The sequence below is a fragment of the Mus pahari genome, chromosome 2, assembly GCF_900095145.1.
Source record: "Mus pahari chromosome 2, PAHARI_EIJ_v1.1, whole genome shotgun sequence".
Lineage (NCBI taxonomy): Eukaryota > Metazoa > Chordata > Mammalia > Rodentia > Muridae > Mus > Mus pahari.
This window is the reverse complement of record NC_034591.1, coordinates 18,334,130-18,341,044: the sequence shown is the minus strand read 5'-3', so window position 1 is coordinate 18,341,044 and position 6,915 is coordinate 18,334,130. Positions and strand designations below refer to the sequence as shown.

General features: G+C 40.7%; 1 pseudogene; it reads left to right on the top strand.

Moving 5' to 3' along the window:
- The first annotated feature begins 4,190 nt into the window (after positions 1 to 4,190).
- LOC115063558 lies at positions 4,191 to 4,321 on the top strand (annotated as a pseudogene).
- The last annotated feature ends 2,594 nt before the right edge of the window (positions 4,322 to 6,915 follow it).

Here is a 6,915-nt window from a genome sequence, read left to right as displayed (position 1 = left end):
TATTTTATCTTTCATACTTTTTGAAACCTTTGTGTGTCTCTCTCTTGGTGTGTGTGTTTATATTATATTTTACCAGAGTGGAAGTCAGAGGACAATCTACTGCAGAAATTTGTCCTCTCCTTCTACCATGTGGTCTGGGGAGGTAACTTGGTAGTAACTGTTTTTACCCACTGAAGCTATCTGTTTGGTCTGCCTTGAGCTGCTTGGATTAAGTATGCTGGGACTAATAGATGAGACTCGAGTCTTTTATTCCATCTTTCTTTAGAACAGAAAAATCTATGTGTGTGCTTGAGTACTGCCTTAAAAGTAAAAACCTTAGCCGGGCGTGGTGGCACACACCTTTAATCCCAGCACTTGGGAGGCCTTGGGAGGCAGAGGCAGGTAAGATTTCTGAGTTCGAGGCCAGCCTGGTCTACAAATTGAGTTCTAGGACAGCCAGAGCTATACAGAGAAACCCTGTCTTGAAAAACCAAAAAAAAAAAACCTTTCCAAGTGAGTTCCTGGTTGTTCATTTGTCAGGTGCAGTTCCCCTTCGCAGATCATCAGCCTCAGAAACGTTCTAAGTGGGGAGAGTAGGGATGTCAGTTTTTGACAGACTGGACGTTCCACTGCACTGACATGAAGCTGACTATAAGAAATGACGGTTTACTGTCTGCACTGCTAGGGGATGGGAATAGTGTTGGGGGATTGTGTCTGATTTATTTGTAGATTAAATGTGAGTCTAGAATTTTCTTTGGGTGTAAGCAAAGTAGAGCTGGCTTGAGAAGAAGCTCAATACAGCACCTTCTTCCAGTAGAAGAAAAGACAGCTAATGGAATGAGTCATGTCTTTTACTGCTTTCCTGGGACATACTGTATTTTGTTTTGGTCTTTAAATAAAAAATTTTTATATATATATATATATATATATATATATATATATATATATATATGTTTAGCATCAGTTTATTAGTGTAGTTCTAGCTGTCCTGGGACTCTGTAGACCATCTCTTGAACTCAAGAGATCCATGGGCTTTTACCTCCCTAGTGTTGGGATTAAAGGAGTGCACCACCATAACTTGGCTTATTTTGACCTTTTGGTGGTGGTGGTGGTGGTGGTTTTTAAGAATCTTGCTGAGTAGCTTAGACTGGCCTGCTTTTGTTTAGCTTTTTCCATGCTAACAAAAATAATTTCATTTACTTACTTAGAAGTTGCAATTAATGAAACCAGGTAGAACCTAAACAAGCTATAACATCCTTTGGGAAGGGTCCATTGAGTGTGTTAACACCCAGTGTCTAACTGTATGAACATGAGAATGACCTCTGCCTGGACTGCCATTTCAAAAACAAACACCGTGCCCCACCCCCAGCCCTTTCTAATGGAAGTAATTCTTGGCTAGGGAAGTCTGTATCAAGTTTTGTTACATTTGCCTTGGAGGCAGAAGACTAGAGGCTTATTGCATAAGTCATGCAATATTTAAGTGGAATTCTTGAGTGCCAACTACAAGAAAGCATTTTTAGCAAGCATTCCATTTCTGAATTTAGGCATGTCTGATTTTTATTTAAAAACGTGTTGGCAACCAAAGCCCAAGGTTCAAACCAAGGCAGAGGCTCCAGCTCCAGCTGAGGCCCCTGTGAAAGCCCCATAGAGAAGACTTCTGCCAATGCAAAGACCGATGGACTGCTGGGACACACCTACCTACACTATTTGCAGATGACCAGTGTCCTATGCTGTTTTTACAAATAAACTTGAGGCAAGATTTAAAAAAAAAAAGTGTTGGCAGTGTCCTTGCTCCATCCCTCTGTCACATGTGTTCATTGTCAGTGCCTTCCTGTTGGAGTATTTTGGTGGGCCTTAGTCAAGCAGGGTTTCTAGAAGTGAGATTGTGGGGCTCAGCAACAGGGACAGTTAGAATCTGGTTTTGTCTTTCAGGGCTTGCCTTGAATGAACTTAGGTGTCTTTTTGGTTTTTTTGAGACAGGGTTTCTCTGTGTAGCCCTGACTGTCCTGGAACTCACTTTGTAGACCAGGCTGGCCTCGAACTCAAGAATCTGCCTCCTGAGTGCTGGGATTAAAGGCGAGGGCCACCACGCCCGGCTGAATTTAGGTGTCTTCGTTGGAGCCATGACTCTAAATTGAGCTTAGTATTTTGGAGACTGTTGCATTCAGTTTAAGAAAGGCTGGGCAGGCGGATTTCTGAGTTCGAGGCCAGCCTGGTCTACAAAGTGAGTTCCAGGACAGCCAGGGCTATACAGAGAAACCCTGTCTCGAAAAAACCAAAAAGAAAAAAGAAAAAAAAGAAAGGCTGGGCATGGGCCGGGAGTGGTCCTTTTATGTTCCTGACATAGACGTTCACTGTTGATGTCTGCATTCCTCATTTTTAGCTATAAAGCTGGGGTTTTGTTTGTTTGTTTTTATCCATTTAAAAATCAAACAAGCCAAACTGGTTGATTCCAATGTGACTGACTGGAGTATTATTCCCCACTGGCAGTAGCTTCTCTGCCTCTGTGTAGTATCAAGAGTAATCCTTCATTTTCCATGACCTACAAGACACAGTGTGATCAGCTTTATGTACCTTTGGTCTCTTGGTTGCCTGGGACTCATTCTCTGTACCTCGTTTTGGTATCTTTCTGTCCACAAGAAAGTCAGGTAAGTTCTCAACATGTAGTGTACAATACTGAAATTCTCCTTCCCTGGATGCCCATATGCACAGCTTCCTCTTTATTCTGTACTTTGTCCAGATGTTGTTAGTGAGGGCTTCCTGATTCTTCATGGAAATTAGCAGGTCTTGTCTCACCTACTTATTCTTTCCCTTAATCTTGGTTTTATATATATATATATATATATATATATATATATATATATATATATATATATATATTTGTTTTGTTTTTGTTTGATTTTTGTAGCAGACAAAACACTGATACACATAAAATAATAAAGTAAATTAAAAGAATGGGGCCAGAAGGCACTTGTCTTGAATGCACAAGGTTCCATATTCAAACCTCAGTCAAAAATTGGGGCTTTCCTGGAACTGGCATTGAACTGCCTCTGCCCTTGCCCCTGCCAAGCGCTAAGACTAAAGATGTGTGCCTCCACTAGCTGGCTCTTCATCTTAAAGAACTTTTACCAACCTGATTGTACACACGTGAAAAGTTGTATCTTTTGCCTATAGAGTGTAAGCCCCATTGATGTAGTACTTTGTTTCCTGCTATATATTTGGAGCCCAGCACATAGATGTTCAGGAAGGAGGAAGGTAGGAATTACCGAATTGTGACTGGAAACTTGCATAGCTTTAGTCATTGTAAAGGGTCAGCTTTTTTTCTGCCCAAGTCATAATGGGTGATTGCAGTCCCCTCCAGGACTCACAGAAGATGTTAGGGTCACACAGGTTAAGAAGATGTTTACAGTGACTTGTCACTTTATTCATTCAGTCTTCACAATACCGGTTTAAGTAGGATATGATCTTCCTTTTGAAGATGAAACTTGGTTAATTTTCTCCCAAATTAGAGGGAAAAAACACAAACAATTCCAGGTTTGAATCCAGGCTGGCTAATTCTAAAAGAGTGTGATCTTATAGTCATACGCTACCTTTCAAGATGATTTATGCAAATAATTTAACTTTTATAGCGGAAAAAATAAAATAATGTTAACATTTCAAGTATAATAGAGGGCCCATGTCTTTTGACTACTACTCAGGAGTTTTGTTTGTTTGTTTTTTGTTTTTTTTCTTCCGAGACAGGGTATCTCTGTGTAGCCCTGGCTGTCCTGGAACTCACTTTGTAGACCAGGCTGGCCTCGAACTCAGAAATCCGCCTGTCTCTGCCTCCCAAGTGCTGGGACTAAAGGTGTGCGCCACCACACCTGGCAGGTGAGGGATTATTTAAAGGCACATGGGTGACTTTACCAGGGGCTATGTCACTGAAGAAAATGTCTCCTCCTCTCCTAGGAACCATTAGCTGCCTGTAGATCTTCAGAGAAGGGTGGGGTCTCATGAGCTGTCCCTTGCCCCAGACATTAACTACTTATAAATTCTCAGGAGGGGCAGAGTTTCTCCTTTCTATACAAAAATTGATGAAGTGTTATGCCGGAAATTACAGTTGGTGAGAGCAACTCAGCAGCTGTGCCATGGCCAGAAGACGGGATTCCCCATGATCCTCTCCTTTCCTTTCTCCCTGGGCCTTGAAATGGATGATCTAGAGTACACATTTAATACTTGCCTGATAGGAGAGATACGGAGGTCATGAAGGTGATTTTCCCAGGGGAGGCTTATCCATTGCACTCCAGATGTGCTTACTCTCTGGTTTCCCCAAATGTGGGAAACTTAAGTGCATAATTAAAATTTTAATAATAATGATATGGCCCATCTAAACTGGCTCACATTTATTCTAGGCATTTGATTCTATAGTAACTGCTGCACACTGCACAAAGAAACTTTAACTAACCACATCCCACAAAGAATAATTAAAATTGTTCCCCAAAGTTTCAAGCTTCCCTATTCCTAGGTCTAAAGCCAAAGTAATAATAATTGCAAACTTATCATTATTTAACCTTTAAATTTCGGCTTCTTATAAGCCAGCTACTTGCATTTTCCTGTGAAGCTCTAATGATAAATGACTTGGGCAAAGCTGCCAGTGTAAGGCTTTGACAAGATAAAAGAAATCATTAAAACCCTAGATTGATGAAATAGATTCTATTGCTGGTGAAGGGAAAAAGTTTATTACGCCCCAGTAGCTTAGGAACATTTGTATAGACTGGACATCTACCTCCTCAGCTGTTCATTACTGCGATTTTCAACAGTTCTAAAATCAGATGGCACCAGATAGCCTTTCACTGGGGACATGGTCACAGTTACTCACAAAGAGAGTAGGAGGCATGAAGTTCCCATTTCTGCCTTTTCAGTCACTAGCCCAGAATCAACCAAACCTGCTGTTTAAACTAAGTTCATGGTAAATGGAGTTGAACTCTCTGGGAGAATTGTGAGGAGTTCAGATATGACTAAATTGTATTTAGTGTGAAGCATTTTGTTTCAGATCATGCATTTATAGAAAATGACATCTTATGGGAATATTAGTGTACTCTTAGATGAAATTATTCTTATGTTCTAAAGAGTCAATCAAATCACTAATAACTGGAAGAAAGATATGAGCACAACCACACACATGTAACTGAACGGGCTTGGTGCTCTCAATTTCCGCTGATTTTAAGCCCAGGCTAAAAAAATCTAAATCTTACAGGACAAGGATCTTATTGACAACTTGCTTCTGGTCTACTGAGGCATTAATTCTGAAATTTCAATGTTATATTTGCCTTCTGGTTATTTTATTTGTTTATGTATTTATTGACCAAAAACATACATGTGCAGATTTGGGGTTTATAGAAAAGAGTTTTGAAACCCCTTGCCTGCAAGGTAGGCCTGGTGGCCAGCTTTGTGGTCCAAATGTCCCTTTCTCCATGATAGGCAAGAACATATTGATGATGATGATGATGATGATGATGATGATGGTGATGATAATAATAATAATCAAAAAATGTTCTCCTGTCACGCTATAGTTAAAATGCTGTGGATAGAAAACACAGAAGGAACACTGAAGAGAGGCAAGATCATTTATCAACAAAAGATGTATATCCTAAATTCAGTTGGCTCCTCCCCGGAATGCTTATGGCATTACCTCCCATCTCTTGAGCGACTCTGAAATCTCATTAGAGACAGCTAATGGTTGCATACACGATATGAGTGCCATTGTACCTTTAGGCATATCTTGCCATTCAATAACATTGAGTTACTTTTGCCTTCCTAGTCATGAATGTCTCATACTTTAGCCCTTAAGTAAATATCATTGTGGTGGCATTAGGAGTACTTTGAGGAAGGACTAGATAAGAGCCAGATGCCACAGGAGATTATTCCTATATGTCAGAAGAAACTTAAAAGCATTGAATATTGGGTTGAAAACAAGAGATTGATATGTACACATTAAAGAAAGCATAATACCAAAATTAATCAATCTGTGATAAATTCCATAACAGGACTATAACAAGTTGCCAAGATTTGGGGAAAGCGCCACAAAGAACACAAACTGCTGAATGTATTTTAGCCCTGAGTTTCAGAACATTAGTGCGATTCTAGCATTCTTGGTCTTCAGGACTTTGCTTCATCACTCATTGTTACATGGCTGAACTAACCAAGAGCTGTTATTCGGCACCTGTGGTTTCTTTCAAGTGATACACAGCAGAATGGTGCAGTCTGTACCAATGCCCATCTGATGTGAAAGACAACTTTACAAATGTGGATGTAACCAGATGAAGTATTTCTCATGCGTTTTGCAAGAATGGAATGCTTAGTTTTACTCCTTTTTTTTTTTTTTTTTTTTTGAGACAGGGTTTCTCTGTATAGCCCTGGCTGTCCTGGAACTCACTTTGTAGACCAGGCTGGCCTCGAACTCAGAAATCCGCCTGCCTCTGCCTCCCGAGTGCTGGGATTAAAGGCGTGCGCCACCACACCCGGCGGAATGCTTAGCTTTAGAATGAAGGACAAGGCCCAAATGATCTATACATCTAACGCTTTGGGCAAGAATTGCCGTCATTATGACCTCATGCATCAGTCATCATCAAGGAGTTGCCAGTGCCTCAGCAGTCGGCACAGGGAGAACAGAGCACTGTGGGACAGCAGCACAGAGATGGAAAGGGCACTTGGGGCACGCTCTAAGAGAAGATTCTGCAAGGCGATCAGAATATAGGGAAATTATTATTTTAACAGGATTGCAAGTATATTTTTCAAAAACTCCCATAAAGCACAGAGTATGAGATTTTTCCATGACATTTCCTATTGTTTTCTCAGGGTCAATGTCTGCATGTTTATACTCTGTAAAGCTCACTGCCCCATCATCTTTTCCACAGAGTGTCCAGAAAGAACAGAGCTTCCTGTGCCAATGTACAG